Source organism: Garra rufa, chromosome 1 (genome assembly GCF_049309525.1).
Source record: "Garra rufa chromosome 1, GarRuf1.0, whole genome shotgun sequence".
NCBI classification, from domain to species: domain Eukaryota; kingdom Metazoa; phylum Chordata; class Actinopteri; order Cypriniformes; family Cyprinidae; genus Garra; species Garra rufa.
Genome location: NC_133361.1, coordinates 72,060,742 through 72,078,375, shown reverse-complemented (window position 1 = coordinate 72,078,375; position 17,634 = coordinate 72,060,742). Strand labels below are relative to the sequence as shown.

Sequence of the window (17,634 nt, the reverse complement as noted above, 5' to 3'; positions counted from 1 at the left end):
CCTCACTTTAAGTGAGGCCAAAGAAGTTTGGAGGAACGCTGCTCACCCCGCTCTCCAGAACAGGCACAAAGACTTATCGTGGATGGTGGCTCATGAGATCCTCCCCGTCAGGGCGGTTATGCACTCCAGAGGCATGGCCAAAAACCCGACATGTCCACGGTCCGGATGCAACTTCCCGGAGACCGTGCGACATCTGCTCTGGGAGTGCGGCACTGCGCGGGACCTGTGGGCCAAGACCGGCCCCCTGCATTTCCCGTGCCTACCAGCAGGTGGGGCCCAGATAGGGAGACAGCTCGCCATCCTTGGGGTGGGCTGGGGCTTGAAGGATTTGACAGCACAGGAATTTACCTCCAGTGTTGTTTTCATCAACGATGACGATGACGAAATCATTTCGTTTACGCCACTTTTTTTCATGGCGATAACGAGACGATGACGAGATAAAAAAGGCTCTTTGATGACTAAAACATGACGAGACGTGTGTGATATTTCGTTGACGACACGAGAATAGACGTTAGTGGGTGGTCTGTCCGGCAGACGTTCAAAATGCACGACATTTCTGCTTATTGTGCATGCCAATTAAAACCTAAAACGTATCTGCCGCTATGGCAAGCTGTTTTAGCATTAAATACTCTTTGCCATACTAGTATGGCAAGCCGTTTTAGCATTCTATCCTTGTTTGGTTACGCCCACCACCTGGCGTGCAGCGCACAACGTTCTCAACACGTCACATTGTTGTCACTCAGACAGACAGACAATTAACCATGATGGCGGCAGTTTGCACACAGGGTAGTCGCAAACGGCGAGAGGACCTATGGGTGCATTTCAAATATATGTCTTTTATGTCTAAAACCATTATTGTAATTATTGGTGAAAATAGTCGATACGGAAGCTCACAATGTGTTGAACTATAGAGCTGCTATTTTCACAACTTATAAGTGACACTACCCAACAGCAAAATACTTACTGACCTACATTAATTTGTTAAAAGACTACTTTTTCCCCTTTTTTGACTAAAACTAGACTAAAACCTTTTTGACTTTTTGTCGACTAAAATTGGACTAAAACTATCACATATAGAAGTTACTAAAATTTTACTAAAACTAATAAGCATTTTAGTCCAAAAGACTAAGACCAAGACTAAATCTAAGATGGTTGTCAAAAACAACACTGTTTACCTTGCTCTGGCTCACCCTCAATGTCATCAAGGATGGGCCACCAGAAATCTGCTGGTGGGGAAGCGCGTTACAGTACCCCTCCATGTATGCGAGCTAAAGGTAACATCAATGCTGCAGGGGTACCGGGCGACGATATTCGGACGAGGGGGCCGGGGTCGCAGAGAAGGGTCCTGGCCTCCACCGACCCTGGCCGCCCGTAGATGCACCCTCACCACTCTGGCTACAGGAACAGCAGGTCAGCGGGCCGGAGGAGAGGGGATCTCCGCTGAGCCCAGGAAATAACATCTCACTAGCCGGTTCTGGGGAGTGGGGTGATGACTTGCTTGTTAAGGACTCACCCCCGGTCTTTCACAAGAGATGACTTTAAAAGACTTTTAATTGGTGTTTTTTATTGTGGTTTTATTGTACAAGATTCTTGTGGTTCAATTTTAAAACCTGTATTTAAAACAATCACACCTTTTAAAACATATCAAGGCATGGACTTTTAATAACAAGCAAAGCCCAATGGTTTTTAAAAGCTTGATTTTGTTTCGTTTTTATCAAGTTTGTACGTTCTTTTAAACCATGTGTATTTATTCTATTTATTCTTGCTTGTTTTAAAAAAATCTGTATTAAAAGAAGAAATATGTGTGGAAAATGTGTTGAAAAAACGGTGACAATGAAAAAAATCTGTTCTTATCAGTTTAATATCTGATACGTCCCCTACATGGGGACTGCATATTAAATTGATTTTTGTATCAGGGATCTGGAGCCGGGGCTTGCTCCGTCCACTCCATGCATCGGCCTGGTATTGCAGTGTCTCCAGGAATGGTGCGCTTTCCCTATTTTTGTCTCTAATAGCAGAGCTGGTGACATCGGGTTCAAAGCCGCGCTTCCCGTTTCTTGAGGTCTCCCCTTCCGGCACGCCCATCTGAGGTCTTGGAGCCTTTTAATAACGAGATGGGGTAAAAACTCTGGGTTTATAAATAGAATATAAGAACGCTCAAACGACGTGATGTTACACGCTCCTCTTTATGGTAGTGGGGGACTGCGTTCTCACTCTGGATTTGTTGGTTTGAAAAGGCAGATGTTTTAGTTGGGTTTTTTTCTCATGTTTCACTTGCGCTCTTGAAAGATCGCCCCCCTGGTGGGCGTTTCAGTTCAAATTTCTCACAGACCTCACTTTTCAAGTGGATTGGACTAAGCGTTGCATAGCTGTAGCTGTTTGCATGTTTGTTTGGCTGTCCTTTTTGTATCCTTTTCCTATTTTTTTTTTACCTTACAGCGCCACCAAGTGGCCAGTCGCAGTGCCCCTTTACACCTGACCACAGACTGAGCCCCTGCACAGGTGTGCCGATTTGGGTGAACCGATCTCATTCCTTATAGCCATTTTAGCAAACTCGGCCACACGACCTTCCAACGTTTTGGGGTCCCCTCGCCAGGGTGAATGGAAATTTCCGGGGGTTTTTTGGATCATTATTGACAGTCAGACTCCAGGGAATCTTTCTGCACTGCTCCGGGTCGGACTGGGCCAAATGCCTTGCACTGGATAGCAAAAGTAGGTTTTCGACAAAATGCGACGAGCCAATCCGAGGCCTGCCTCTCGTCCGGCTCGAGCCAAGGATTCCGATGACACAAGGCACGTTCCCCGATGTGTCAGGGCTCTGCGACCAACCGCCGAGGTGGCCGTTGCTGTTTCCGGCTTCCTCTCTGCCGCCTCACAAGTCATCGCTTCTCGGCCTTTTGGCTAAGATCAAGTGGTCTGGTCGGACGGAAGAGACAGCAATCGCCTCTTGTAGGACCGTTTGGCCTGTGTGCTGCTTGTCACACAGAACCCCCATTCTTCAGGAGGTAAAGGACAAGCGGCTTTTACTCGTCGACGACCCGTTTCTCGGGGAATCTACTTGGTTTTAAGGTAAGATTTTAACTTATTTATTGTTTTAACTTAGTGGTTGTTGTTTTTTTAGCAGCAACGTGCTGCACAGCGTGCGTTTTAACTTCAAGAAAAAAGAGGATGGTACTCTCCTGACTATGTCCATGTTGGACTTCTCTAGGAAGTACATCCAACAGTTGCTTGAATTCAAGGCGGTGGAAATTAACTGTTTGATGACTCTGCCCCAGAACCGCGGATTTGATGCAAGTTTTGCATCTGCTTCCTTGCTAAATACTTTCTGGTCTCGTTTTGAAATATGTAAAGCCAACTTCTCCATGTTCACAGTGGAAAAACTGACTGATAATTCACTAAAAGTTGTGATTGTTAGGATGTTTAATGAAACTGTGAGTGGGGAGGAAATAGCAATGTGGTTGGCAAGATATTGCTCTGTCCGAGGACAACCAGTCAAGGTCTTGGATGAGGATGGCATCTGGAGCTGTGCGTGGAGAGTGCCCATCAAGCAATGGGCAGATCCCAACAGCTACCATGGCCTGAGTCACATACCTTCTATGATTGTGTTGGGTGAGAACAGAGGCTACCATTCACTATCAAGGGATGCCCAAGCTTTGTCGCAAGTGTGGCAAACTTGGTCATCTTGCTGAGGCATGTCAGGAAGTAGTGTGTAGGAAGTGCAGAGAAATTGGGCACACTTTTGAAGAGTGCCAAAATGGTAGAAAGTGCAATCTCTGTGGTGAACTAACCCATCTCTACAGAGATTGCCCAAAAAGTTTTGCCAACAAATTGAAAAGCAACAAAATGGCCACCCCACCGGAACAGCAAGCCAACGAGGAGGTGGGTCCTGAGGTTTTGGCGGGAGATTCAGGAAGAGGAGGAAACGGCTTCCTCCCTAAAAATCGTCTCGGAGGTTAGTGGGGGGGGGGGGTAGTGGGAGTGAAACTGATTGTTCACTCCCAAATGCTCAAGTGCAAAAAAGACCCGGGGGATCTCCTATGTTTGAAACAGAGGAGAAAAAAAAGCTAGGGCAGCACATCGACTTGATAGTTCGGATTCAGAAGATCAAGAACGCATGTGGCCCCTAGAGTCTCCTAATGAGGTGTCCTTTTTGCACTTCAAGCTGAGAACATCATCACCAAAGGAGCTACAAGAGGGTCTCTCTGTAGCACCTGAGGTGTCAAGCACTTTCCCACCTGATCCCAGTTCCTCTGGGAAAGGGAAAGTGAAACAAGACACAACATGATTTTAATTGTATTTTTGTAGTCTTTCATTGTCTTCTGTTTTTAAACGACTTGTACCTTTTAACCATACTGCTCATGGCTCTCACCATGTCTACCCTTAATGTGAGAAGCGTGAAGAGAAATATACGAGCACAGAGTGTTATATCCTATTTAAAATCTTTTAAGTCAGATATGTTTTTATTACAAGAATGTCTCACCTTTTTATTGAATTATAGGAATTGGGAAGGAATGTGGATCCCAAGGCCTTCCATTTGGAATGGGTCCAATTTTAACAAAAACGACTGTGTTGCCATTTTAATAAACAATCCCAATATCTTGGTGAAGGGCAGCACTGTGGTGAGGGATGGGCGGGCAATTTTAGCAAATCTGACTTTTTTAGGTAAGGATTTTAATGTTTTAAACGTGTATGGTTTTACAGAGAAAAACGACAGGTATAAGCTTTTAGAAGACCTGCAACCCCACATGCTAGGTAGGGCTCCCCTAGTGGTAGCAGGGGATTTTAATTGTTTTATCAAAAACAGACAGGAAGACCGTAGGTGATGATTTTAAGGTTGATAAGACATCGGTTTTATTACAAAGTTTAGTCCGAGATTAAGTTAGTTGACTGTTTTAAAAAAATGCATCAAAGAGAGGAGGGCTTCACCTGGTTCAGTGTTGATGGTACCAAAGCCTCTCGAATCGACTACCTTTTTACAAGAGACTGCCCGCCAACCGATGCTACATTGATCCCACTCTTCTTTTCAGATCACTTAATGCTATCTTTCACCCTTTCACTCCCCACTGGTGTGATTGTAGGTGGATGGCTGTGGAAACTGAACTGTTCCCTTTTAGAGGATGAGGAGGTAGTCAGTGAATACAGGGAGCAGTTCAGCCAATGGCAGACCCTCCAAGACTTTTACGACTCACGTGCACAGTGGTGGGACATGGTAAAGGAAAGGACAAGACAGTTTTTTTAGAAAGGCAGGAAAACATAAAAAGAACAGGGAAAAGAGACGCATGATGGGGTTGCAAAAAAGACTACAAAGATATTTTAATCTTTTAAACAATTGTGTTGATTTTAGTAAAGAGATTATAGAGGTTAAAAAAGAGATGTCAGTTCTATCCAATATCCAAAGTAAAGGCGTTATTTTAAGAAGTAAAGAAAGTAGAAATAGAGGAAGGTGAAAAGTGTACACAATATTTTTAAAAAAAGATAATAACAAAGGGAGGGGCAATATCCAGGGTTAAGGTAGGAGGGAGGGAGATAACAACAACAGAAGAGATTTTAAAGAATGTAGAACACTTTTATGAGGACTTATATAGTAAAAAAGATGTACACCATGAAGGAAGTTTTAAATTTTTTAGACAAGAAAATTAATAGACAAAATAAGCTTTTATCCCAAGATTTTACCATTTTAGAAACGTATAAAGCTCTTAAAGGTTTTAAAAGGGGGAGGTCCCCAGGAGCAGATGGACTCCCCCTAGAGTTTTATCTTGCTTTTTGGGATATTTTAGCACACGAGTTATTGGCTGTTATTAACGACTTCGAGACGCTTGACAGACTGCCAGACAGTTTTAGGATAGGGATAGTGTCATTACTGTACAAAAAAGGGGACAGGACTGACCTTAAAAACTGGAGACCCATTACACTTTTAAATGTGGACTTTAAGATTTTTAGCAAACTTTTAGCAATACGCATGTCGACTGCTTTAGAGGACGTGATCCACCCAGATCAAGAGTGCGCTGTGCCTGGAAGAAAGATAACAGACAGCGTAGTGCTGATTAGAGACGCCATCTGTTATGCGAGAGACAGAAATTTTCGGCAAACAGTCTTAAATTTAGATTTTGAAAAAGCATTTGACAGAGTCTCGCACCAGTTCCTTTTTCAGGTACTGCAAAAAATGGGTTTTCCAGAAAGGTTTATAGCCTGGGTGGGACTGCTGTACAAGGGCCTAGTCAGCAAAATTCTTGTAAATGGGCATCTTTCCCATGCTGTGAATATACACAGCGGTGTCCGTCAGGGATGTCCTTTATCTCCTCTTTTGTATGTGGCCTGCATCGAGCCACTGGCACAGATCTTGAGAAGGGTTAAATGGATCAGAGGACTAGACGTTCCTGGGAGGGGTGAACTGACAGCGACCTGTGTTTTATACATGGACGATGTAACTCTTTTAGCTACGGACGTTTTATCTATACGAAGAGGGCGCCAAGCTGAACAGAAGCAAGAGACCAGCAAATGGTGGAAAAGGCCTCCCAGACCCCCACCTGTTTTTAGGCAGCCGTTTCACCGCCCTGCATTTTAAATATGCCACGACCCCATCCAAAGAAAACAAAACAGCTGCTATGACCCGATTTTGGATGGGGTCGTACCTAAGGACTCTGAAGATTTTACCAGTGGATTTTAAATGCCCAGTGTCTTTTAACTTGCCCTATGAGTACAGTTTTATTAAAAAGTTTTTAAAGAGATACCTTTTAGAGAACCAAGATGTCACCATTTTAACTAACCACAAGCATCTTGGCTCTCTTGTGCAGGACCGGGAACCGGTGAGTCCAGTTCCAGGCCTCACATTACATGAGGCCAAAGAAGTTTGGAGGAACGCTGCTTACCCCGCTCTCCAGAACAGGCACAAAGACTTGTCATGGATGGTGGCTCATGAGATCCTCCCGGTCAGGGCGGTTATGCACTCCAGAGGCATGGCCAAAAACCCGATATGTCCACGGTCCGGATGCAACTTCCCGGAGACCGTGCGGCATCTACTCTGGCGGCGCTGCGCGGGACCTGTGGGCCAAGACTGGCCCCCTGTATTTCCCGTGCCTACCTGCAGGTGGGGCCCAGATAGGGTACCAGCTCGCCATCCTTGGGGTGGGCCGGGGCTTGAAGGATTTGACAGCACAGGAATTTACCTCGCTCTGGCTCACCCAAGTAATGGGGAAAGGGAGGGGGAGAAAAGGTTTAGAGCGAAAAGGGAGCATGTGAAGGTTTTTGTGGGCTTTTCTGCATTTTCGTTTTTTTTCCTTTTTGTTTTAAAAGAGTTTTTTGTCTAAATGCCGTGGTTAACCCCCTGGGGTCCAAACACGCGTATACGCGTTTTGTGGCAGTTTCCCAAAAGGAACTTCAATTACTCGGTCATTTCTGATTGTACAGATAAAAGCAGTACATCAATCGAATCTGTAAAGGGTCTACTTTTATTTGTATATACTCACAAAACCAAAAAAATATTGTGATTTTACAAAATAAAGAAAACAAAAAGGGTGTGCTGTCTGCCGCGTTGATCTCCGTGATCTTCATTCAGAAACACGTCATTAAAATAGACTATAACTCAGCCAATACACAACACAGAGACATGAGCAATATGTCTAGAGAAAGCTTGATATCTATACTTTCAAATAAAGTAATGTTTATTGAAATCAAATATTCTGTGATAAAGTAATCCGTATGAAACCAACACAATGTCCAGTCTCTCTTGTCTGCTTCATTAGTTTTAATTAGATCACGCCCAGGAGCGATTCCAGTCTTTCATATTCAAATCGTCCACGTGAGGGCGCCGCGCCAAAAGTAGACGCCCACATCACAGTAAACAAAGGAGAAAGCAGTTTCTTTTCTTTCAAGTTAGTCCTTTCTGGAAGAAGACGGGCTGTCAGGAATAAAACTTACTTCAGAAGATGAACATTAAATGAGACATGGCGTGAACCAGCAGATGAGATATTTACACAAGTAAGTTTTTTTCTTTTATATTTGTAAGTTGTTACTGTGACAGAATGTGCACACATTTTACCAGTTAAGACTTTTTGCCAACTGTATTTCCTGACTACAGCAAGTGAAACATTATAAAGTATGTTTCATTTCACTGCATCTAAATGTCTCATGATGACAGGATGTTTCAACTTTGGTCGAAAAACGCGCTGGCGCATTTGAGGCACGCTTTTGTAATAACTCCGAAAAGAATGTAAAATTCTCCGTCAGTTTTGATCGTACAAATACAACCAATACATCATTCGAAACTGTAGAGGGTATATTTTTATTTGTATACACTGTGCTTTTATGAAAATAAGAATACAGTCAGGGCACGCGCTCTGCCTTCACTGTCTCTGTTATATCTTTTCACAGACACATAAATGAAACTAACGTGCATGAAACCTAAATCTAAGTGATTACGTGCCTCACAGACATAATGCATTTACTTGTAGAAAGCTTGAAATGTTTACTTTTACATAAACCAATTCAAATAAAAAACTACTATTCTCTTTTTAAGTAATCTGTATGAAAGGTAGAAGATGTATGGTTTCTCCTGTATCACTTCATTACAAACCTTACACCTGTATTTATCTCACACTGTTTTATTTGCACCTAACTGTTATACGCCTATGCTATACACTACCAGTCAAAGGTACTTTTTTAAAGAAAAATAATTATCTAATTTTGTGAAATAGGTTTTCTATGTAAAAAAAACTGCTCACTTAAAAAAAAAAAAAAAACAACTTTTAATAATAAAAAGTTTGGCTGGTAGTGTATGTGTTTTCTCCATGTTAGCTCTGTCTTTGTCAGATCATTGTGTTGCTCACATCTACTTGTTTTCTTTGCAGTTTCTGCTGTTCCCCGTTTTCCTGTGTTCAAGTTTCCTGCAAGTGATTTGGATATTGCACCCTCGACATCTTGACTTCTGTGTTTATTACTTTTGTTCCTAATAAAAAGTTTAACTGCACTCACAAGTGAAAGACAAGTTATTTTGTGTGATAGTTAAATATATTCAAAATACGCTTCAAACTAAATATATATGTATTTTGTCCTTTCATTTTTCCTTTATTCTTTCTGTTGTTTCCTCTCAGTCAACATCCGACTGAATGGCTCATTATGCGGCTCATTATGCAGGTCTTTGTCTTCTCAGGTGTAAATCACAGCATTATTCATGATGATTCACGCCTTCTCGCATACAGCCACTCTAAACAAAAAGTGTCTTCAAAAATGTAAATCTATATACTGTTTTGTGAAAACAAGTGAACTAGATGATTTTCACATCATTTGGTAGAAAAAAACCAAGCCTACCACATCCAATTCTCGAAAGTCCCGAGAATAAATATTCTGTATGTGTTAGATGACCTTATTTCAGTGACTTCAAAAATTTAGTTTTTCAAAATGCACGCATAAACATTGTTTTCTCAAAAACTTAAAAGTGTACATTCATGTTGCTTACATATTTTTGTAGTCCAATTTGTGCTAAATACAATGTATTTAGATTTAGGATATTAATATGTTTTTAACATACTGAAAAAAGCACAAATGTCAAGGCATGTCAAAACTTCTTCAGGGCCCCAAAACACCCCCGGGCCCCAGAGGGTTAAAGGTGGCCACACTGAATGCAAGAGGACTAAAGATGATACAAAGAAGGACTGCAATTTTCCTGTCTTTAAAAATGTCATCTTTGGATGTTTGTTTTCTGCAGGAATGCCATTTGAAGAATAAAAAGATATCTCTGTTTTTTCTGCGGGATGGGAAATGGGGCCCTCCTTTCGGGTGTGGGAAACGTTAATGCAGATGGTGTGGGTATTTTATTTTTTTCTTGGGATTTTGTTATTGAGTCTGCCATCGTCGTCATCCTAGGGAGGGTAGTAGTTGTAGACACGAGGTGGAGGGGGATAGCTTTTCGCTTTGTCAATGTTTATGCCCCAAGTAAACTGGGCGATAGAGAGGGGTTCTTGGAAAGTTTGAGTGCAAGTCTATACACAAATAGACTGCTAGTGCTGGGAGGGGATTTTTAATGTGTCTTTGGACGACACTTCTGGTAGGACGCTGGCTCAATTGGTGACAGGTTTCTCACTGTGCGATTCCTTTTGGGGGGCGGGAGGGAGGGTACCCACCTCCACTTGGCGGAACTGTAGGCAGGCGGCAGCACGGTTGGATTATCTTTTCTTGCCGTCATATGTAAAGGTGTCTAATTATACTCAAGTTCCTATGTGGTGTTCGGACCACTGTCTGGTGGGGGTATGGGTGGGGATGGGAGGTGAGAGGCGGGGGAAGGGGTGTGGAAATTCAATACCTCCTTCCTGGAGGACAAGGTTTTTTGTATAGCACTTTTTAATTTGGTAGCGGGTTGGAAAAATCTGCAAGGGTTATTTCTGTCAGGAGGGGAGTGGTGGGAGGGATTCAAGGAGAGGCTAGAGTTTTGTTTTGTTTTTTTGTTGGAATTGGGCTAGGGAGAAAGCAAGAAGTAAGCAGGAAGAAGTTGGTAAGTGGTCAGAGGAACTGCAGGCTCTTTGGACAGGGGGAGCTTTGGGGACTACGGAGGGATGGTCTAGGGCCAAATATCTGCAGGATGCATTGAAGGATCATTACTGGCAGGAAGCGAAGTCTTTTTGCAAGGTTCAAGCGTCCGGAAGCGGCTCTATGATGAAAAGCCAACCAGCTTTTTCTTTGCAACAGTGCGGGGTAGGTAAAGGAAAAGTCATATAGAGGGTTTGAGGGGTGAAGCAGGGGTACAGACCTCAGTGAAGGGGATGCTGGAGGTGGCTGAGGAGTTTTATAAAGATTTATTCAGTGATAGAACCCCTTCAGCTACAGCATATGGGAAGGCTTTGGGGGGTCTAGAAGGGGTTTTAGAGGATAAGGATAGGAGAACATTATGGCCCGGTTTCCCAGACAGGGCTTAGACTAAGCCAGGATTAGACCATAGTTCAATTAGGACATTTAAGTAATTTTTATGAACATGCTAAGAAAAAAACATTACTGGTGTGCATCTTGAGACAAAATAAAGGCACTGATATATTTTAAAATCAATCAGTGCAATTTTATTTCAGTTGAAACAACTCAGACTTACATTTTAGTCTAGGACTAGGCTTAAGCCTTGTCTGCGAAACCGGGCCTAGAAGGTCATTTGACCTTGCAAGAAGTTAGATCTGCAGTGGCTTCTCTGAAAAAAGGCACAGCTCCAGGATGTGATGGCCTTCCAGCTGCCTTTTATGAGTTGGTCTTTCCGTGGGTAGGAAGGGAACTGGTGGGAGTGTATCAGGAATGTTTTAGAAGGGGGGAGTTGGTAGAAACAATGAGAACGGGGTTGGTTACATTATTGTATAAGAAAGGGGCGAAGGAAGAGTTAGGGAATTGGAGGCCTATTACTTTGCTGACCACGGATTATAAAGTTTTGGCAAAAGTCTTGGCAGAGAGGCTTAAGAAAGTCATAGAAGCAGTTGTTCAGTTAGACCAGACGTGTGGGGTGCCTGGAAGGTCAGTCTCTATGAACTTGGCTCTAGTTAAGGATATAATCAGCTGGGTGGAGCAAAGGCAGCTTCCTTTAGCCGTTTTGAGCGTAAATCAGGAGAAGGCTTTTGTATGCGCCAAAGTAGCTGCTTATGCAGATGATACAACCTTTTTTTACCTCGGAGCGTGACTTTGAGGTGGTTGGTAGAATCCTGGAGGAGTTTTGCCAGCTGTCTGGGGCACAGTGAATGTGGGTAAGTCATCAGTCATGTTTTTTGGTCAGTGGGCTGAAAGAGCAGAAGTAAGAGGAGGGTTTAGTATTTGTGTAGATGGGTTGAAAATTCTGGAGACAGCGGAAAGGAGAATTGGGAGGCAAGGTTGAAGGTGGCGCGGGGGAAGATAGTAAGGTGGGATTCTAGAAGGTTGTCTTTGTGGGGAAGGTTGGAGGTGGTAAAGGCTGATCTTCTCCCAAGCCTAAATTATTTATCGTATGTGTTTCCAGTTCCTTTTTGGTTGGGGAGAAAGTTAGAAAAGCTAGAAAAGCCCAAAACTGTTCTAAAGTTGAGTTTTTCAGAGGAATCGTCATCTACAGACAGTCAAGAGGGGCTTGAGATGGACAATGCGAGGCCCTTATTTCAGCTGACAGAGGAAACAGACGCTAAGGGGTATGATGAGCAGGAAGAGGAGTCATCTGGCTGCAAGGCAACACCCTTAATTTGGGAAGATTTAGTGGTGAGTGAAAGTGCGGCCACAAGCTTGGAAGGACAAGAAATTGAGGGGACATTAAAGAGTGAATAAGGGTGTCTACTGAAGAACTGACTGTGGGGACTATTAATGTAAGGGGTATAAGAGAGCCAGTTAAACGAAGATTAACATTTGCATAATTGTAAATTTAGCATTTATTTTTTGCAAGAAGTTCATTTAAAAGGTATTGAAGATGCAAGGAAATTTACTGAAGAGTGGGCAAGGGGAGGTGCAGTATGGAGTGTGGGTGGGGTTTTTTTCTTCAGGGGTGGGAATATTGTTTTGGGATCAGGAAATAGAAGTTGAGAATTATTTCACAGTTTCACAAGGGAGGGTGGTTGGAGCAGATGTAAAGTAGAGAGGGGGCGAATATTGATTGCTTTCGGTGTACGCCCCCCAAACAGCTGAGGAGAGGAGTGAAATTTTTGATATGTTATTAACAGTTTGTGCCACTAATAAACAAATTATAATGGGGTGAGATTTCAACATACAATTAGGGGATAAAGGGGATAGTAGTCAGCAGGTGTTGGAAGGTATTCTGCAATGGCATGATTTGGTGGACGGAGGGCAGAGGGTTAATCCTAAAGCATGCATGACAACATGGAGGAATTCTGGAGGGATGAAGAAAAGGTTAGATTATGTATTTTTCTCTAGGAATATTGTTTTGGAGAAGGGGGAGTGAGGCCTGTTTTCTTTTCTGATCATGAGATGGTCTGGTTTGTGATTAAGGGGAATACAGTTAAATTTGGTAAGGGGTATTGGAGGATGAACATCAAAGTTTTGAAGGAAAAATTTTTTTGTGAAGAGTATGCTGTATTTTTGGGGGGGGTTGGAGGAGTTAAAGTATGTATAATGATGTATTGGGCTGGTGGAAAATGGTTAAGGAACGCTCAAAGGCGTGGATAATTAGATACTGTAAAAGGAGAACTGGGATGTTTTGGAGACAAGCAAGAGAATTACAGAGACAAAACGGACAAACTCTTCCTGCTCTCCCTTTCTAACAAGGATTTCTCAAACTCTGCCGCTCTGTGTTTCACGGAAACCTGGCTGAATGACGCGACTCTGTTTTAATCATTCTTGGTGATTTTAGCAAAGCAAATCTCTCCCGTGAACTGCCAAAATACAGTCAACATATTGGACCACTGTTACACCACAATAAGGAATGCATATCACTCTGTCCCACGGGCAGCTTTGGGACTCTCTGATCACTGCCTGGTTCATCTTATACCAACATACAGGCAAAAACTTAAATCTGCTAAACCTGTAGCAAAGTCTGTGAAGAGATGGACCAACGAAACAGAGCAGGTTTTACAGGCATGTTTTGAATGTACTGATTGGAGTGTTTTCGAAGCTGCTGCTACCGATCTGGACGAGCTCACAGACACTGTTACTTCATATATCAGTTTCTGTGAGGATACATGCATTCCTACCAGGACTCGTTTAACTTTCAACAACGACAAACCATGTTCACTGCAAAACTCAGACAGCTTCGTCACGCCAAAGAGGCTGCTTACAGGAAAGGGGACAGTGTCTTGTATAAGCAGGCCAAATACACACTGGAAAAGGAGATCAAAGTGGCAAAGAAGAATTATTATGAAAAGATAAGGAATCAATTCTCTTCCAGTGACTCTTCATTGGTGTGGGACAGCCTGAAAGCCATCACTAACTACAAGACACCATCCCGCTGCATGGTAGGGAATCAGCAACTGGCAGACGATCTGAACGAGTTCTATTGCAGGTTTGAAAAAACTCTATTCACACCTCAAACAACAGCCCTAACAACACCACTCTCCCCCACTCCGACAATTCACTTCAGTGAAAGAGATGTTCGCCAGATCTTCAGACAGAACAAAAGAAGGAAGGCACCAGGCCCTGATGGTGTGACACCAGCCTGTCTGAAAACCTGTGCTGACCAGCTGGCCCCCATTTTCTCACTAATCTTCAATTGGTCTCTGGAGATGTGTGAAGTACCGAACTGCCTCAAATGTTCGACAATCATTCCCATTCCAAAGAAACCCAAAATAACAGGACTCAACGACTACAGACCTGTGGCGCTAACATCTGTCGTCATGAAGTCGTTTGAAAAACTGGTTTTGGCTCATCTGAAGGACATCACCGGACCCTTACTGGACCCCCTGCAGTTTGCTTATCGAGCAAACAGGTCCGTAGATGATGCAGTGAACATGGGTTTACACTTTATCCTGCAGCATCTGGATAAATCAGGGACTTATGTGAGGATACTGGTTGTAGACTTCAGTTCAGCCTTTAACACCATCATCCCAAACCTCCTCCTTCCCAAACTATCTCAGTTCTCCGTGCCTACCGCTCTCTGTCAGTGGATCAACAGCTTCTTGATAGACAGACAGCAGCTAGTGAGGCTGGGAAAATTCTCATCCAGCACCCGTACTATCAGCACTGGCGCCCCTCAGGGTTGTGTTCTCTCCCCACTGCTCTTCTCTCTGTATACGAATGACTGTACTTCTAAAGACCCCTCTGTCAATCTCCTGAAGTTCGCAGGCGACACCACACTCATCGGCCTCATTCAAGATGGTGATGAGTCTGCTTACAGACAGGAGATTAAAGAGCTAGCTGTCTGGTGCAGTTATAACAATCTGGAGCTCAACACGCTCAAGACTGTGGAGATGATCATTGACTTCAGGAGAACCCCCCCTGCTCTCCCCACACTCACCATCATGGACAGCACTGTTAACACAGTGGAGTCATTCAGGATCCTTGGCAATACCATCTCCCAGGACCTGAAGTGGGATGTTCACATAGACTCCATTGTGAAAAAGGCCCAGCAGAGACTGTACTTCCTCCGCCAGCTGAGGAAGCTCAACCTGCCACAGGAACTGCTGAAACAGTTTTACTCTGCCATCATTGAATCCGTCCTCTGCACTTCAATTACTGTCTGGTTCAGCTCAGCTACCAATTCTGATCTCAGAAGACTACGTCGCATAGTCCGGAGTGCTGAGCAAATCATTGGTACAACCCTTCCTACCCTTCAAGATCTCTACTTATCCAGAGTGCGCAAAAGGGCTGGCAAAATCACTCTGGACCCCTCACATCCAGCACACTCGCTCTTTGAACTGTTACCATCAGTTCGGCGCTACAGAGCACTGAGCACCAAGACGACCAGACACCGGAACAGTTTTTTTCCCCAGGCAATCCATCTCATGAACACTTGTCAGTAAACGTGGAACATGCAGCACTATTAGACACTTTACTAATCTACTCAGCATTTATTAATACCTACTTACATCCAAATTTGCACCTAATATACCTGTACCTAGTAATGGCATACTCTGTATATTGTGTTTTTGCTATGTTGCACTTTGCACTTTGCCTTGTGTACTTGTATATTGTTCTTTTTTATAATCTATGTCTTGTCTTGTCACTGTCACTCTATTGCACTGTGGAGCTGCTGTCACTAAAACAAATTCCTAGTATGTGTAAACATACCTGGCAAAAAAGCTCATTCTGATTCTGATTCTATTTTTCATGTGGACAAATGAATGTAATGTTGATGGTGTGGAATAAAGTATTGTTAAAATAAAAAAATAAAAAAATAAATTAAAAATCTGTTCTCATCAGTTTAATATCTGATACGCCCCCTACCCGGGGACTGCATATTAAATTGATTTTTGGATCAGGGAGCTGGAGCCGGGGCTTGCTCCGTCCACTCCATGCATCGACCTGCCTAGCGCTGGTTTGCAAAAGTAGGTTTTCGACAAAATCCAAAATAGTCAAAAATTGTGTCAATCCGAGGCCTACCTTTCGTCCGGCTCGAGCCAAGGATTCCGATGACACGAGGCAAGTGGCTCTGCGACAAACCGTTTGGGAGTTACGAGCGATGCCGTACTCTCCATCGCTGCAGCGCCACCGCCCGGCAGATCGGGGCGAGGCTCGGTGACGTTGCAGGTGGGGGTGAGTACTGCCGTCCCCCGACATTTCAGGGCTCTCCGGCTGAGGTGGCCGTCGCTGTTTCCGGCTTCCTCCCTGCCGCCTCACAACGTCATCGCTTCTCTATATAAACTATACTTCATCTTGTCCATTTACTTTAAGTTTACTTCAGCGCGCTCTCTCAGTCTTGCTGAGAATATTGCGGCAGCCTTCAGATAGGCAAACTGTACTTCGCCTTACCTGGTCTGCGCAATGTCTAGATAGACAAACTATAATTCATCGTATCTACTAAGAGGTATATTGGCAGCGCCTTTTTTATCTGGATTATTCGGTATTCGAGGATTCCATTGGTTTTAAGGTAGGTTATTTATTTATTGTTTTATAGTTTTGTGTTTTAAGTGCTGTTGGTGCCTCCACCATGTCGGCTGCCCGTGCCAGCGTGCGTTTCCTTTTTAAAGAGGTGGATGGTAAGCTCCTGGGGATGTCACGTCTTGACTTCTCCAGGAAGCTAATGCAAAAAAACCTTAATTTTAAACTGACAGAACTGAATTGCTTAATGACTCCCCTGAACAAAGGCTTTGATGTAAGTTTTAGATCTGCTTCCTTGTTGCAAGATTTCTGGCAAAAGTTTGATGCGTGTAAGACCAGGTTTTCCATGTTTTCTGTTGAGAAGCTTTCTGACAATTCACTTAAAACTGTGATTGTTAGAATGTTTAATGAAACAGTCAGTGGAGACGACATCGCTGTATGGTTGGGTAGATTTTGCACGGTTCACAGTCAACCAGTCAAGGTGTTAGATGAAGACGGCATCTGGAATTGGGCTTGGAGAGTACCCATTAAACAACGGGAAGATCCAAGTGCATTGATTGTGTTGGGAGAGAACCGTGGTTACAATCACTATCAAGGAATGCCCAAACTGTGTAGAAAGTGCGGGAAAATGGGGCATCTTGGGAAAGCATGCCAAGAAATTGTGTGTGGGAAGTGTAGAGAAATCAGTCACAGTTTTGAGGAGTGCACCAATGGCAGGCGGTGTAATCTCTGTGGTGAAACAGATCATCTCTACAGAGATTGCCCAAAAAGCTTTGCCAACAAACTAAAGAGTAACAAGATGGCCGCCCCACTAAAGGAACAATCAGAGGTAGAAAAGAAGTAGGCGAAACCTGAGGTTTTGGTGGGAATTTCCCATATCCCACCATCCTCAGGCATTGGACAAGGAGGAGGAAGTGGGGCGGCCACAGGGGCAGAGTCAAGTTCGGTTTGTGAACAGGGGGAGGAAGCCACTCCCCAACAAAATGGAAGTGGAGATAAAATGGAGGATAATGGGGAGGAAACGGCTTCCTCCCTAAAAACTGTATCAGAGATTGGTGTGGATAGTGGGAGTAAAACGGATTGTTCACTCCCCAATGCTCAAGTGCAGAAAAGGTCTGCAAGATTTCCTCTAGTTCCCATAGAGGAGAAAAGGCTGAGGGTATCGCATCTGCTAGATAGTTCCTCTTCGAAAGATCTAGACCGCATATGGCCCGCAGAATCTCC

General features: G+C 43.6%; 1 non-coding gene and 1 pseudogene across 1 annotated transcript; both read left to right on the top strand.

The window, feature by feature from the left end:
* Nucleotides 1-1,754: 1,754 nt before the first annotated feature.
* On the top strand, nt 1,755-1,996 carry LOC141347282 (U2 spliceosomal RNA; annotated as a pseudogene).
* A 13,740-nt stretch (nt 1,997-15,736) lies between these two features.
* On the top strand, nt 15,737-15,920 carry LOC141347319 (U2 spliceosomal RNA). The gene has a single exon (XR_012357327.1). It is a non-coding gene; the product is annotated as a U2 spliceosomal RNA (small nuclear RNA).
* Nucleotides 15,921-17,634: the final 1,714 nt, after the last annotated feature.